The sequence below is a fragment of the Mustela nigripes genome, chromosome 5 (assembly GCF_022355385.1).
Source record: "Mustela nigripes isolate SB6536 chromosome 5, MUSNIG.SB6536, whole genome shotgun sequence".
NCBI classification, from domain to species: Eukaryota; Metazoa; Chordata; class Mammalia; order Carnivora; family Mustelidae; genus Mustela; species Mustela nigripes.
In genome coordinates, this window is record NC_081561.1 from 143,277,642 (window position 1) to 143,293,834 (window position 16,193).

General features: G+C 42.1%; 1 protein-coding gene across 3 annotated transcripts in view; it reads right to left on the reverse strand.

Annotated features, from left to right (window-relative positions):
• The window catches only part of PRKN (parkin RBR E3 ubiquitin protein ligase), a 1,295,868-nt gene that overhangs the window by 304,120 nt on the left and 975,555 nt on the right, over positions 1-16,193 (reverse strand). The gene's annotated exons all lie outside the window — the stretch shown is intronic.

Consider the following 16,193-nt stretch of genomic DNA (forward strand, 5'->3'; position numbering starts at 1 on the left):
GCCAAAGGCAGAGGCCTTAACCCACTGAGCCACCCAGGTGCCCCAGAGTAGTAGTATCCTTTAAACTTTATTTTTGGATAGCAGAAAGACAATCAATTAAAAAAATACTAACAGTTGGGGCATCTGGGTGGCTCAGTGGGTTAAAGCCTCTGCCTTCAGCTCAGGTCATGATCCCAGGGTCCTGGGATCGAGCCCTGCATAGGGCTCTCTGCTCAGCGGGGAGCCTGTTTCCCCCTCTCTCTCTGCCTGCCTCTCTGCCTACTTGTGATCTCTGTCTGTCAAATAAATAGAAAATCTAAAAAAAATCATTTTAAAATACTAACAGTTAAATACAGGTTGTAAATTGGGGGTAATTCTTGGTACCATATTTAAACTTTTCCTCATTTCCCAAATTTCATGCCACACCAATAATCTGAGAAAAATAAAAGAGGGAGTGAGGAAAAACTGTAAGGGTTAATTTATGTAGCAATGCAGACATCAAGTAACGTTAAGTGTTAGTGTTAGCCTTTCCTAATGACTGTCTGGGCACCAACTGTTTCCTGTATGAATGTGTGGATTTGTGTAACAGCAATCACTGATGGAATTCGCTTGAATCTGATGAATGTTTTCCTAATTTATTCTGACCTAATTCATTAGCTTAAGTTGTTACTGCATTTCTCAGCTGTAAGTTTTATTCATTCACCTGCAAATAAATCTTTGGTATTATAGAGGCTGACATAAAAATGTATCGATATTATCTTATCTTTCTATCAAGACCTTGAGCCCATAAATAACATCCTTTGTTTTAAAGGAATCAGATTTGTCTTCCAAGAAAAAAAAAAGATGAATGCAACTAGCGATTTGACTTTCATCATCAAAAACCAGAAACCCGTGACACTGGGTATAGACCTCACTTAAGGATTAAAAAAAAATAAAAAAGAAGAAGCTCTTACAGTTTTTTAAATATAATGTAAAGCTGCCTGTTTGTTAAAAATAGGAACAAAAATAAGGCATACTCCTAATTACTAGAAAAACTGATCATTTAACATTTCCACACCAAGGCATGCTACAGCGTTGATTATCATGACAACCGGAAAGAGGCAGACTGACCTGATCACAGTTGAGCCCTACAAGACTAAGTGCTATGAACTGTTGCCCCATGAAGCATTAGGGTCCAACAAGTCTCAGGGGTCTGGGCCTGTTGTAACAAAAACTGTGATGATTTTTTATGTAACAGTCTATACCACAAGGAAAACACACATTATTCTTATAGGCCTTTGGCACACAGAAGATGGGTATTGGAATTAAGAGTAATTAATAGTAATTAATGGACAGTTCTGTTTGATGGCAACACTATCCACCTGTGGCCCACCTCCCAGACTGCTCCCCTCCAGGTGTCAAAAGTCCAGGTAGTCACCTGTGTTTCTGACCAACTGGTTATAAACTGGAGGTTCCCAGGACTCCCTCCTTGGGTTTGACCATTTGCTCAGCCAGCTCAGGGAACACGGAGAAACACTTTGTTAACCAGATTATACAACTGGGGAGAAGCACAGGGCAAAGGATGGAGGAAAGGGGTGCGGAGCTTCCCACCCTCTTGAGGTGCGGAACCCTCCCGGGACCCCCACCTGGTCAGCAACCTAGAAATTCTCTGAACCATGTACTTTCGAGACTTCCACAGGGGCATTGTTGTGTAGTCACAATTGATTAAATCATTGTCCTTCAGTGATCAACTCAGCCTCCAACCAGTCTCCCCCTCCCTGGACTGAAAGTTCCAACCCTCCAATCACAGGGCTGGTTCCCCTGGCAACCAGCATCCACAAGGTGGTTATCTAGGAGCTTTCCAAAAAGCTAATGCTCATTAACATAAACTCAGTTGTGCTTGAAAGGGCTTTCTATGAATCACAAAAGACACTCCTCTCACCTTTATCCCTTCAGAGCTGTTTTAGGAAGCTTGGACAAAAGATCAAATATTATAACGGAGTATGTTCCCACTGTTCTCACCACTCCGGAAACCCCAGGGGTTTTTAGGAGCTGTGTGCCAGGAAGGGGGACAAAGACAAAATATTGATTTCTTATTATAAATCACAATGCCACTCTGTGCCTGGTTACAGAAGGGAAAACTGCACACAAGGGCTTGTGTTTTGCTCTCAGAAACATGAGAAGTCAAGACAACCTGCCCGATTTTCCATAAATCTCTATGAGCAGCAGTAGTACACACCCTTTGTAAGCATTAGTGGTAAGGCTGACCGTACCAGCCGAGACGATAAATGTCTCCCATAACATCATTTAATGGGGAGGAGAGGCTAGGGGTCCTCACATTATCATTGCAAAGAACACACATCCACGTCGTCGTGCGTCCTGTTTCTGTTAACACTCACGCTGCGAGTCACTGCGTTCAGCATTTTAATGCTTCATAGATCAATAAATTAAGTGCGATTCTATATGGATTTGACCTTTTCAATATGCCGCAGTATGACTGCCTGGCTACTCCAGCCCCTCCCCCGCTTGTCATTTCAGTAACCTGGATGGGAGAAGCCAACTCGCCCACCTATAACAATGAGCAGCCCAAAGAGCAGAGTCGTAAAGCCGGCACAGTCTTCCAGAGACTATATTAAGGGATTATAATTTTGATATTTCACTATTTTTTTTTCCTTTCCAGAGCAAGCAACCATAAATTGAAAAGAGAAGAGGGAAACAAAAAGTAATATTGACCCAAATAAACAATGTTGCTGTTTTCCTCAGTTAATGTTATTACCCAGAACCCTGGGGGGCTCGGTCTCTTGTTTACTGTTGCCTTCAAAGGTTTTCTTCTAGAAGCATTTTTGTCTCCATCAGAGTTAGTAGAAACTCTAATACGAATTTCTGTTACTCTGCAGAGAAGCGATGGTTTCAAAATTATGATGAAATCTCCTGAGCCCTTAAGAGGTTTCCTCTTGGCGTAGCCTGCACTGTTGGCTTTGTTTAAGCGTGCGTGAATATGTTATACTAAGCTCACTTCAACTTTCTCGGTGACTCTTAATACAAATCAACAACGCCGATAAATTATTCAACCTGCAGGTTACAGGAATACCAATGGACAACCCTAATGTCTAGGCAGCAGTGTCTGATTTCTGACAAAAAAAACAGAAGAGGCAGATGATGGTTTATATACCACGTGTATAGGTTGTATTATGAGTCTGATGGGGGAAAAAAAGAAACTTCAACACCATTAATTAGCCATATGTCCATTTTTAAAATGCAATTGCTAGATGATGAACAACTCTTCCTACCTATGTGAATGTCGAAATAAAACAGCAATAACTAAATAATGTATAGACTTGTTTTTCAGTAATTAGTATTTTTTTAAAAAGATTTATTCATTTATTTTAGAGAGAGCCTGTGCAGATGCGCACTGGGGGAAGGGGAGGGAGTGAAAGAAATCTCCACGCCAGCTCTGCCCAGCGCAGAGCCTGGACTCGGGGCTTAATCCTAAGACCCTGAGGTCATGACCTGAGTCGAAATCAAGAGTGAGCAGCCTTCCTGACTAAGCCACCGGGTGCCCCAGGAATTAGTTTTAATAAGCTTTTCACTTAACGATGCCATGGAATGCTAATGCTAATCTTAAAGGTATCATAGTACATTATCAACTTAAAATTAAAAATACTAAAATTAAATAAAGCCTTTCCTGTACTAATCTATAAGCGACTCATCTCACAAAAGCCTCTGGCCTATTCTAGAATCATCCCAAATTTAAATTATTATATAATATTTCCAATGAATTTCCTATCAGGCACAGAAATACTATGGCAATAGAATATACCTTACTTAAAAGACTCTAGATCGCCAATGATCAGATCTTTCATACCATAAATTAATGGAATTGATGAACAACATGCAGAACCCAGCCATATACTTTTATCATAATTCATTCATTTGAAACATAGTTTTGGAGTGCCATCCACTTAGCCTGGCCTTCTGGGCACTAGCGATACAAGTGTAAATAAAATTGAGACAGACTCTGCCCTCACGGCACTTTTCATTCAAGATGGCAAGACAGGAAACATGATGAAGACTCTGGGAAACTACCAAGTAAGTGAGGAAACCTGAGTCACTCAGTCCTAAGTCCTGCAAGTCCTCAGAGAAGACCACTGAGATAAAGTGGCTTTGAGCAGGATGGAAATGAAGGTGGAGGGTGAGGCATACAGAAGTTGGGAAAGAAGTCCAGACAAAAGGAACAGGGCACAAACACCCCAAGAAGGAAGCACACTTGAAGATTTGAGGTATGCAGGGCTGGTGTGGGCCATGTGAGGGATGGCTTGAAGAGGTGAGGGACTTAGCTGGGGCAAAATCCCACTGGCCTTGGCCCTACTTCAACTACTTTGGCTAGGAAGCCCTCACAGACGTTTGAGCAGAAGATGGACATAATATGACCTAAATTTTAAATTGTTCCCCGTGGCATCTTCTTGGAAACCAGACTGGAAGGAGTGGAAGCATAAAAGCAGGGAGAAAGGGTGGAAGGCTGTTGCAATTGTCCAGGCAAGAGGCAATGGTGGCTTGGACCAGGGTGGGAAGCAGTGGTCAGATTCTGGAAAGAACTTTGAAGAAATGTCTGTAGGATTTGCTGATTAGTAGCATGTGTGGTATAGAGAAAGAGAAGAGTCAAGGTGACTTGGAGATGATGCCTTTGGCCTGGGCACTGGGGTGTTCCTTCATGGAGGTGATGAAAACGGACATAGAAGGATCCAACATTCATGTTTGGAAGCATGAACTACGGAGGCCCATGAGGTGTCCATGGGGAAGTCAGGGAGGCAGCTGGAGGTTTCATTTTGGAGTTCAATGGAGAAGTTGGGGGAAGGGGTAAAAATTTTAGAATTGTCAGAATATGGTGGATATTTAAATCTAAGAAGAGTAGATGAAACTACCTAGAATGAGAGGTAGGTAGGGAAGAGAAGAGGAACAATAAGGGAGAATGGGTGTAGGTCTGAGCCCTGGAGGACACAACCTGTTGACTGGAATCTGGGAAATGAAGAAGAACTAAGATATCCTTTAATATAGCAAAGTATCGTAAGAATGATCTGAAGAACTTAGCAGTCAGCATAGAGTGGACTGGCCATGGAAGGGTGGCTTTGCCATATTAGTTTTTATTGATTATCTGAAATAAACAAATGTAAATGGATTACCCTGTAACTTTTATATGACTATACGCATAGGAATGATTTTTATTGATGCTATAGTCTCTATTAGGTTAACTTCAGTTGGTACCTATTCAAGGGTTTAATCCAAGATTTAGAGTTCATTAATTCTAATATGAACATTTTTTTTTTCACACCTTAACATCTCTGAAATCAAAATGTGTCCTACAGTTGATGGCATCTATAGTTATAATGGGTGGCATTTTTTCCTTCTTAGAGGCACACACCAAATGGTACACAATCTGTAGCATCCTAGGTTTGATTAAATAAAATATATTTTAAGTCAAGACTACTTGCCACTGCCCCCGGTTGATGCTGATGCCGATGCAGAAGAACTGGGCTCAGACTAGCTGCCCAGTGGGCAGATACCTGCTGAGAGGATGAAGAACCCAGGGGAAGGAGGCGGCGGCCACAGGCAGTGACTTGTGGGAGATTCTTGTCCGTTACCCTTGTTTTGCCTAGGCTTTACTGTGGATCCGCTCTAGGGTCATACACCTGCAGTGACTTTGGCCCCAAGGAGGATGGCAAATACAGTCTTAAACTTGCACAGAGGCTCATTCTGGCATCATTCTCCAGACAGGTCCTTTCCTAGACTCCCATATTCCTGAAGAGCAGAAGCTTGTTACATTTTCATGTTTCAGTTACCTTTTTTATTTTTTTATTTTTTTTTATTTTTAAGACTTCAATTATTTATTTTAAGGGAGAATGACAGAGCAGCACATGCAAGTGGGGGGTGACTGAGAAAGAGGGAGAGAGAATCTCAAGCAGACTCCATGCTGAGCACAGAGTCCAAGGCAGGGCTCGATCCTAGGACCCTGATATCATGACCTAAGCCAAAATCAAGAGTTGCACACTTAGCCGACTATGCCACCCAGGCACCCCTATTTCGGTTACCTTTTAGTCCCCAGAATTTAGCACAATGCCTCATAATCACTGGTCCTCAAAAAATAATTAAAAAAATTTAAAGTCAACCCTCCACTCTTTGGGTGTAAAGATTCATGGCCCACAATTTCAGAGGGAATGTATGAGCCATTCCCTCCCCTAGCTGTGACGGCTGAAGGTTACCATCTGACCATGTTCACAGAAGGCATCTCATCTGAGCGCCGAGGACTGGATCCTGGTGTTGTCTCCATGGAAACACAGAAGGGAGCTCTTAGATCCTCGCACAGAAACAACAAATGCATACTTTACGGTAATAACAGAATGCAGCATTTATAGATAGGATAATAACCTATGTTGTGAAACATGCAATTTAATAACTCTCTCTGATAAAAAGGCAAAGACAACTACAATGCTATCATTTACTTCTGGTGGTGGAGGTGTCAGGTTCACGGGCAGTGGTACTGACCAGCAAGAATTAATCTTTCTCATCCGCTTGTCAACCCATTATGTGCTTGTTTGCTGCTCACGATGCTATTTTGTCCTTCTCTTATTATATTTTCCAACTCATACACCCTAACCTCCTCTTCTACTTAATCCTCCCCTGCATCCTGACCCGTGTTCTATATTCCTTACAAGAATGTCCTCAAGCAATTACAAAGGACTTTTAAAAATAAAGACATAAAGTGTTTTACAATTCCTACACAAGCCTTTTTGTAAAGATTGTACTTTACATGTATTGAAAACGCCTAAGAGAGTAGTCATAAAAGTGAATTTGAAAATGCATTTGAAATGTAGATAATGTTTGCAGTAGTCACATGATGCTGCTTTAGGGCCCAACACTTAGCAAGAGCTCTCCGCTGAAGTCTTCAATCATCCTTTCCTCACAACTTCAATTATGTGACCTCTCAGAAATATTCTGAGTCCTGAACAGGAAATACTCAAAAGTGACCACAATTCCAAAAACAATTCCTTTTCTCTCTTGGACTATAGAATCTTATTTTTTTCCCTCCTAAGGATTTTATTTATTTATTGAGGTAGAGGGGCAGCAGGAGAGGGAGAGGGAGAATCTCAAGCACATTCTGAGCTGAGCGCAGAGCGTGACACGGGGTTCAACCCCCAGACCCCAAGATCATGACTGTGGTTTGAAAACAAGAATCAGATGCTTAACCAGCTGTACCACCAAGGGGCCGTAAGGGCTATGGAATCTTCTGAGATCGTAGCATCTGGGTGTACTCTTGAGGGTGCAAACAAGAGTCACTGGCCCAGAACAGAAGTAGAGTTAGCAGTATCTAATAGTATCAGAGTAATATTAACACATACCTTTGCAGTAATATCTACCAGTATCTATTGAAGTAGTATTAATGGAAACTCCTAGAGTACTATCTAACAGATTCTCTCAAATGAGGATTTTTAATTTATTTTTAAATTAGGGACCACTGCTTCATAGACTCGTACCACGTGGACTTCAACAGGCCAATGACTGAAGAGAGATGCACCTGCGGTAGCAGTCCCTGAGACCGGCCATTTCCAAGACCAGGTCAGATGTCTTTGACCAGAGGTAGATAAGCTGGCCCAAAGCTAAGAAACAATTTCATTTATTTTTTATGGTTATGAAAAAAAACTAAAAGAATACTATTTCATGACAAGTGAAAATTACATGGAATTCAAGTTTCAGTGTCCTTGAAGTTTTCTTGGAACCAGCCATACTCCTGTGTTCAGGATTGCCTGGGACTGCTTTCGTGCTGTGCCAACAAGGCCAAAGCTGAGACAGAGACTGATGGCCTGCGGAAGAATATTCACTATCTGGCTCTTTGTAGGGAAGTCTGCCAATCCCTGCCTTAGATTCACAGGCCCAGACAGAGGTGAATCATCTGGTTTCTCTTAGGACGCTGCCGCAAGACTCTGTGATCAAATTCTGAAGGAATGAATGGGCCACGACCAGGAAAGAACATTTCAGGAGAAAAGTTGGCCCTGTCAGATACAAGGATGAGAAAGAAAAGCTCCTTGGTGGTGTAATTAGTATTTTAAGTAGCTTTGTCTGCAATGATGCTAAAGTAATCTTCAGTCCTTTATCATGTTCAAGCAGAGTGCACAAAACCACTCAGCTCACTCTAATTGCAAATATACCTTAATGAATATATATTTGCTTTGGCTCCTTTGTTCTATTTTGCATCAATCCTTGCAATTTCGCAAGTCATAAAATGCCCCAGGGTCCTTTTGTTGAGATATTTTCACCAGGATAAAAAGATATAAACAGATTAGAACAATTCTTTGTGAGCTATCCAGGAAATGGGTGATACGGCTGGATTATATGTCTTCTGATCTAGAAAAGGAGGGCTGATAGAGAAGACAAACAGTAATTCTGCACAATGGAATCTTAGCCTTGGAGCAGTGTTTGGGGAGGGGGATGGAGTGGGAAAAGTGGTGTTGAGAAAGATGAAGTTACTCACAAAAGTGATGGATGCCTACCACACCTCCTAGGATACAGGAAATGCTGGAATATGGAGTGTGAAGGGCTGGACTGGAGTCTCAGCTTCTCCACTTTGCAGCTGACTGTCTCCTAGGACTGGCTTCCTGAGCCGTGAAGCAGTAGCACAAGGCCAACATTGCTACGATACTCAACTGGAAGGGTGTAGAGGGAAGGCTTTCTGAGCTGCTTCACGACAACGTCTATTACGGATACCAAAGACTGCACAGAGATAGTTGATTAGAATTTGAATGTGATGTCAGCTATCCCAAAGTTGAAATTTAAAAATGCCTAAGTGGCACCGTCAATCTAGGGGAATTAAGAAGAGAAAGGGAAATGTTATTACTGAATCTCGGCCTTAACTAACATTCGAGAATTTGAGTTGAATCACAGGAACTGTTTCTAAAAGACACTGAAAATGTTTCATCCACTAAGATTGACAACCACCAAACAAAAATATTTTACAGAGGTGAAACCAGATATCCAGGGGCCCCAAATTTTCAATTGTAGTGAAATGAAATTTTTAAAGAATTGCTATTGGGGTCTTGGTAATTTATGGAAAATAAAGATTTTTTTTCCTTAAATTTATTTATATATTTTATATAGAGAGAGAGTTGGGGAGGGGCAGAGGGAGAAGCTCAAGCAGATTCCATGTTGAACACAGAGCCCAGCTCTGGGTCTTGATCCGAGGACCCTGAGATCATGACCTGAGCCAAAAGTTGGACAATCAACTGAATGGACCACTCAGGTGCCCCGAAGATACTGGTTTTAAGTCTCTCAAGATACCTTATCCTTATGATGAAACTCAAATTATTTGCTTTAAAATAAACTATAGGGGAAAAAAAAAAGTAGTAAAGCTCTATTTTAATGAAATTATTTTTACTTTAAAATATCTCTTTAAAGGAAGAGTCAAGAAATAAAAGACATGCAATTTGGAGCCTGAACAGTGTATACTCGGGATATTGTGATTAGACATGATATTAAAACACTTTTTTTTTTAGTGAGCCATTTGCCCACAAGATAGGAAAAGTAAACACCAGCTTCTCAATAGAACACATGGGCTATCAAAGGGCTCAAGGTCACAGGCTTTGGACAGAAGTCTGGGTTTCAGTTCTAGCTTTACCACTACTGACTGTGTGTACTGAGAAATTACTTAATTTCTGAGGCTCAGGTTTTTTTTTTTTTTAATGTCCTAAATGGGGACAATTATAATAATAGTAAATGTGAAATAACAAATGTAAGCTTCTGTGCAGCAAGGGAAAGAGTCAACAAAACAAAGAGGCAACCCACGGAATGGGAGAAGATATTCGCAAATGACAGTACAGGAAAAGGGCTGATATCCAACATCTATAAAGAACTTCTCAAACTCAACATCCAGAAAACAGATAATCAAGTCAAAAAGTGGGCAGAAGACATGAATGGACACTTATCCAATGAAGACATACAAATGGCTAACAGACATATGAAAAAATGTTCATCATCATTAGCCATCAGGGAGATTCAAATCAAAACCACATTGAGATACCACCTTACACCAGTAAGAACGGCAAAAATTAACAAGACAGTGAACAACATGTGTTGGAGAGGATGTGGAGAAAGGGGAACCCTTTTACACTGTTGGTGGGAATGCAAGTTGGTGCAGCCACTTTGGAAAACAGTGTGTGGAGAGTCCTTAAAAAATTAAAAATCGAGCTACCCTATCACCTGGCAATTGCACGACTGGGTATTTATCCCAAAGATACAGATGTACTGAAAAGAAGGGCCATATGTACCCCAATGCAAGCAGCAATGGCCATACTTGCCTAACTGTGGAAAGAGCCGAGATGCCCTTCAACAGATGAATGGATAAAGAAGATGTGGTCCGTATATACAATGGAGTATGATGCCGCCATCAGAAAGGAGGAATACCCAACTTCTGCATCAACATGAACGGGACTGGAGGAGATGATGCTGAGTGAAATAAGTCAAGCAGAGAGAGTCAATTATCATAGGGTTTCACTTACTTGTGGAGCATACGGAGTAACATGGAGGACATTAGGAGAAGGAAAGGAAAAGCAAATGGGAGGGGGGGATGGGGGGGCAATGAACCATGAGAGACTGTGGATTCTGAGAAACGAACCGAGGGTTTTGGAGGGGAGGGGGGCCGGAGGATGGCTGAGCCTGGTGGTGGGTCGTAAGGAAGACACGTGTTGCACGGAGCTCGGGGTGCGACATGCAAACAATGACTCATGGAGCACTACATCAAAAACTAATGATGTACTGTATGGTGGCTAACCTAACACCATACAAATTAAAAAAAAACAAAAACAAATGTAATGCACTTAGCACAAGGAAAGCATGCTGTAAAAGTTATGAGGGGTGGTAATATCTATATTCTAGCTTATAAACATGGACTTTATATCAATTGTGGCACTTATTGAAGGAAAAAAAAACCTTTTAAATTTCACCTTCATTTTGGTGTGTGCTTGTATTTATTTACTTTTTTAAAAGATACTTTCCAGGCTTGGAAAGAAATGGACAAAGTACACATCCATTTCATGATACTCTTGCCTATTGGTGGTCCCAAGTAGAAGTTTTTACAGTGTGAATCAGTGAGGTATTTGAGGGAAGGAAGGCCACACACATGTACACACACACAGCGCACACTTCAAGACAGAAGTTGATTCAGCATACACAGGTAGCTCCAGATGGCAGGGTCTCCTGCTACAGGGATACCTAGTGAGTGGTTACCCTTCCCTCGGCTTCTAGCTTGGAAGGAGACGGAGCACCAGCCTGGGGGAAGAGGGGTGGGTTGGGGGCTGGTGTGGGTGACTAAGTAGCTACTGTAACTTCAACACCTACAGGACAATATAATGAGACACAATGCCTTCCTTTTGCAGGCAAAAGCACCCCAGTATGGCTTGTCTCAGCAGACGCAACCTGGAGCTAATCCCCACAGCCCCTTCAGGAGGTGTGAGCTCTGCAGAAAACACGCAGGGGGGACAGCGGTAGCTCAGGCTCCCCCCCACCCCCAGGCCTCAGGAGGACCTGTGCTCGGGCAGCAAGTCAGAATGTTCTAGTTCCACCTCCCTTCCCTCCCCAAGGATCCTTGAAGTGTTTCCCACTTGGGCTCTTCCTTGGCAAACTGGAGTTTCAAGCCATTTTTTTTTTTTTTTTTTCTTTAAAACACCAACCTAGGGCACTCCAGACAGTATAAAAACACCATCAACAAAATGGGGAAACAAGTTTTAATAATAGAAACCATTCCTTTAGGACCCTACCTTTTTTAGAAACAGGAAATGTTTTCAACATTTTTTTCTTTTAAAATTAGAACAAGCTTCTGGTTAAATGGGATAATTCCAGGACAACTGGCCTGGTTGCTGGGGAAAATAGGAGGAATACACGCCGTTGTTCTCAACGACCTTTTCGATCAGGAGATGGAAATGCAATGACATGTCATAAAGGATGCGAAAGCAGCTCTGCCCTCTCTCTTTAATTAGAGCACTCAGTATTGTGATAAATTAGTCTGACTCGGTAAACTACAGGAAATAAATCTGCTGAACAGTTCCATTTTCCAATTGCTAGCTAGGTTAACACGCTTTAATAAACAAATAAATATCTCCATATGGACTATTATCCAAAGCAATTGTAAGTCCTCGCAGCACTGGGCTGCGCAAGGGAGGGACATCCTTGGAATGGCTGAGCTCCGCTGAAGTCCTCGGTGTCCCTTTGAGTCCCTGCCCAAATGAGGGGTGCCCTTCACTGATGGAATAAGGTGACACTTTGATTAATGCAACGAGCATGCTGCCGAGTGCTACAGCGAGTATTAAAGTGGCATGTGCTAATTTAAAATCTCAGCTGTCATTAGACTAGAGTGCATAGGGGAGTCACCTTCTCAGAAGAGCATTTCCCTCCCAGAGGGAACGCGAGAAAGGCGGACTGTCCGCCCCTGCAGGTTTCCAGTAGGCCAAGTGCTGGCTCCGGAAACACCCTGAAATGATTTTATTTTTCTTGCTGAAAACAAAACCCCCCAAAAAGTGCCAAGCAGGTTCCACGTGGAAAGGTATGAACTGAAAATTAAGATTAAAAAAAAAAAAAAAACAGAAAAAAAGGGCAAAATGGGGAAAAAATGGATAGAATTAAAAAGTGATGCCTTAAACTTTTATCTGTTAAAAAAACCGTCAGATCTTAAAATACGTGAGAACATGTCTTTCATTGTGACTGCTGTCAAGACCTCAGACAAGGTGTGCATGACTGTCAAAAGGCATTTAAAGATGGGTTTGTGCTTGTGCTCAAAATGCAAAGATATATTCTTGCCAGCAGCTAGACATAATCATTTGGAGTTTCTCCTAGTGATCACTGGAAAATGCTACATAAAAGTGGGTAAGTTCTGAGTCATCAACATTGTTTACCTTTTTTTCCAATTGCAACTCTTAAAAAGAGTCAAAACAAATCTGTTTCTTCCTGATTCTCTATGAAAGAAGAAAGATGATCATTTCCCTGGTTTCCAGTGGCAATCCATTTAAAATAACATACCATTTCCTAAAATGCCAATTTGCATATTTTATTTTAAAAATCACACACTCAGGTAGCCATTATCTACATTTTGGTTCAGTCCTAGATAACTGTTCTTTCACATTCTGACCTGCAGCATGTGTGATATTTGAGTTTCCACTGACCAAGTTCTCAATGGAGAATTCACTGTGTATCAGGTGTGGTCCTTGGCAGAGGCCCCCGCTGTGTTCAGCACGTTCCTCTATCCTTCAGTAGCTTATAGTCCTAAGAGGGAGAGAGATGCCTGTGGCGGGACGATGGGCTGAGCCTATTTTGTTCACTTGAACTTCCTTTTCTCAATTCTAAGATGGTAGCCAAGCCTTTTGTACTTGCCTCAGAGTATGTTTATGTTGTAGGGTGAAAACAAAGGGGGCTGCTGATAATCCATGACCGCTACCCTACTCTTGGTGGAGCCCAAGTTCACCAGTTATTCTGCGAGTTCTGGAAGGGGAAGAGAGAGAGAGAAAGAGAGAGAGAGAGAGAGAGAGAGATAGTGGCTTTGAGGGAAAGAGAATCAACTAGATAAAGATGGCAGCCTCTTCCAGAAAAGGAAAGGCCCAGAATTGGCATGTCTTATGGAAAATGACCATCCGAAGATACCATGAGCTTGCCTGGCCCATAACAGGTGCTCTTTATGCCTTCCCTTATCCTAAAGCAGTGGGAAGTGGTAACAGCGGTTAAGGAAACCCAACACTCCTGTACCCGCCTGCAGCCCCTGCCCTGGGCCCCACAGGAGGTACACCTGACCTCCTGCAAAGTAGGCCCCTCAGACCTCTGGGGACAGAGCCCGGGGCGTTGAACAAGGAAGCGCTGGGGGCAGTGGTGATTCTGACTACAGCCCAGTGACCCCTCTTCCACCCAGTCCCCTGACACACGTGCTGGGTCCTGGGAAGAAAGGGAAGTGGGAAACAATGCTTGTATCTTGATCCATGAAGCAAGCGGCTTGTATCTTGATCCATGAAGCAAGCGGCATGCACTCTCCAACTTTGGGACCCTACTAACAGGATAAAACAAGGGGGCAGCCCCACTTCTTCTCCTCACCCTCATTCCTGTCCCAATGCTTCAGATTCCCAAGTGACTCTGACATCATGTCAACCCAGGGCGATTGGCAGGGACAGTCTAGACGGATCTGCAGTGCTCGCAGGTCGTGTGCAATCAACTAGATGAATTTGTGCTCAGGTACCTGAGGAACATACTCCAAGGGCTGCCAGAATCGAAGAAGGAGACTTTTGAAATTTTAGACCTATTGTGCTGTAATGGGACCAGATGGATGACTCTTGGCTGGTGGGGTCTGGAGAGACCGGATTATGAAAGCTTGGCTGCCAGCAGTGTGGAAGGGTTGTTGTGGGCTGAGGGGGGGCACACACACCTGTCAGAGGAAGGAAGCAGTGACTGAAGGGGAGGACAGAGGGCTTCGGAACGAGGGAGTGGCAAAGGGACACTCGTTCTTCAGTATAGTGGTATTTTACTTAACCACCTGCGTAAAAACAAAAAGTCAAAGGGAAAGTTTGGATTGTCAGTCATAGCAGGGGACACTCATTTCTAAAAGGAAAAATAAGAAGACATTTCAAAGTATTTTTAAAAGTACATGTTCAAAGTAATTGGACATTTCTCATTGCTTTTAGGGATAAGATGTTGGATAATTTTTGAAATTGGTCTTAGAGCATTTAAAAATCCACTTGGAAAAAGTATTTTAAAGCTTTATTTATTTATTTGAGAAAGAGAGAGAGACAGAAAGAGAGAGAGAAAAATGAGATGGAGAGAACAGAAAGAGAGAGAGTCTGAGGCAGACTCTGCAGAACACAGAGCCTGATGTGGGGCTCGATCTCATGACCCTGAGATTATGACCTGAGCTGAAACCAAGAGTCTGATGATGTTTAACTGACTATGCCACTGGGATCCCCTAGAGAAAAATATTTAAAAAAATTAATAAGGAAAAAATTCACTTAGTGGCTCCTATCATTCAATGATCAATAGTCTTTTTTTTTAATTGGCTGAGAAACCTGTTACATGAGAGAGTTCATCATATTCACAATACTATATTCAAAGCTTTGTATGATGTCTCATTATTCCAGTGCCAGTAAAGTCTGTTATATATCTCATTAAACTTTTAAAGAAGTCCAATATTTGGAAAAAGCATATAGTAATGACCTGGAAATAACAAGCATTTCATACACAAATGTAGATTTCTAAGCGTGTGAAACATTTTCAAAAAAATGGGATAATCTGGCAAATTAGGGTTTTAGTGACAAAACCACAATTATCTCAACAAGGTTTATATTTTAGGTCATAGAAATTCTTCTATGAAAAATAACAGCTATCTGTGTGCAGCACTTTACAGATTTCAAGGCATCATTAAACAACTGAGAAATGAATTTCTTTTCAGAACAGAAGGGCCATGCATCACTTCTATTGTATCTGCATCTAGTTGATTAGCAATTGAGTTAAAATTCCTTCATTAGGGGTCAGAAGCCTTTGCAAATTGAAATCAGTTTGTTCTCAGGGCTGCCGGTAACATAATCTCGTTGTTTATTGGAAACAACAGAAAAGCTCTTGTTTTTTTTCTATCAAAATGTGTACCATTTTGAAGGCTTTGCCGGTACTTTTACTAGGCAAATTCTCTTACTTCATCCTTTGGTAATGCTTTAGGAGGTCCCCCTCCTCCCTGAGTGGAATGATCTTCCAATAACAAATTGTGCAAATTTTCATCAGCCACAAACGTAGACTTCAGGGCCAAGAAGGCCAACATGGCTCACTCTGTTATGGTCCAGGTTCCAACATGCTTTGTCCAGGACAACCGAGCCAGTGAACGCCTGACTGCCTTTCAGCATCTTGCCTTCTCCTTTGGGGAATATAAATTGTAATAGAAAGTAAATGCCATGTTTCCCTGCTTAGAGAAGGGAACTCTGGGTCACCTGGACACATTCGAACTGAGAAGCTAAATCTCTTTATCATTAAGAGACTTGGCCTTGGGGCGCCTGGGTGGCTCAGTGGGTTAAGCCGCTGCCTTCTGCTCGGGTCATGATCTCAGGGTCCTGGGATCGAGTCCCGCATCGGGCTCTCTGCTCAGCAGGGAGCCTGCTTCCTCCTCTCTCTCTCTGCCTGCCTCTCTGCCTACTTGTGATCTCTCTCTGTCAAATAAATAAATAAAATCTTTAAAA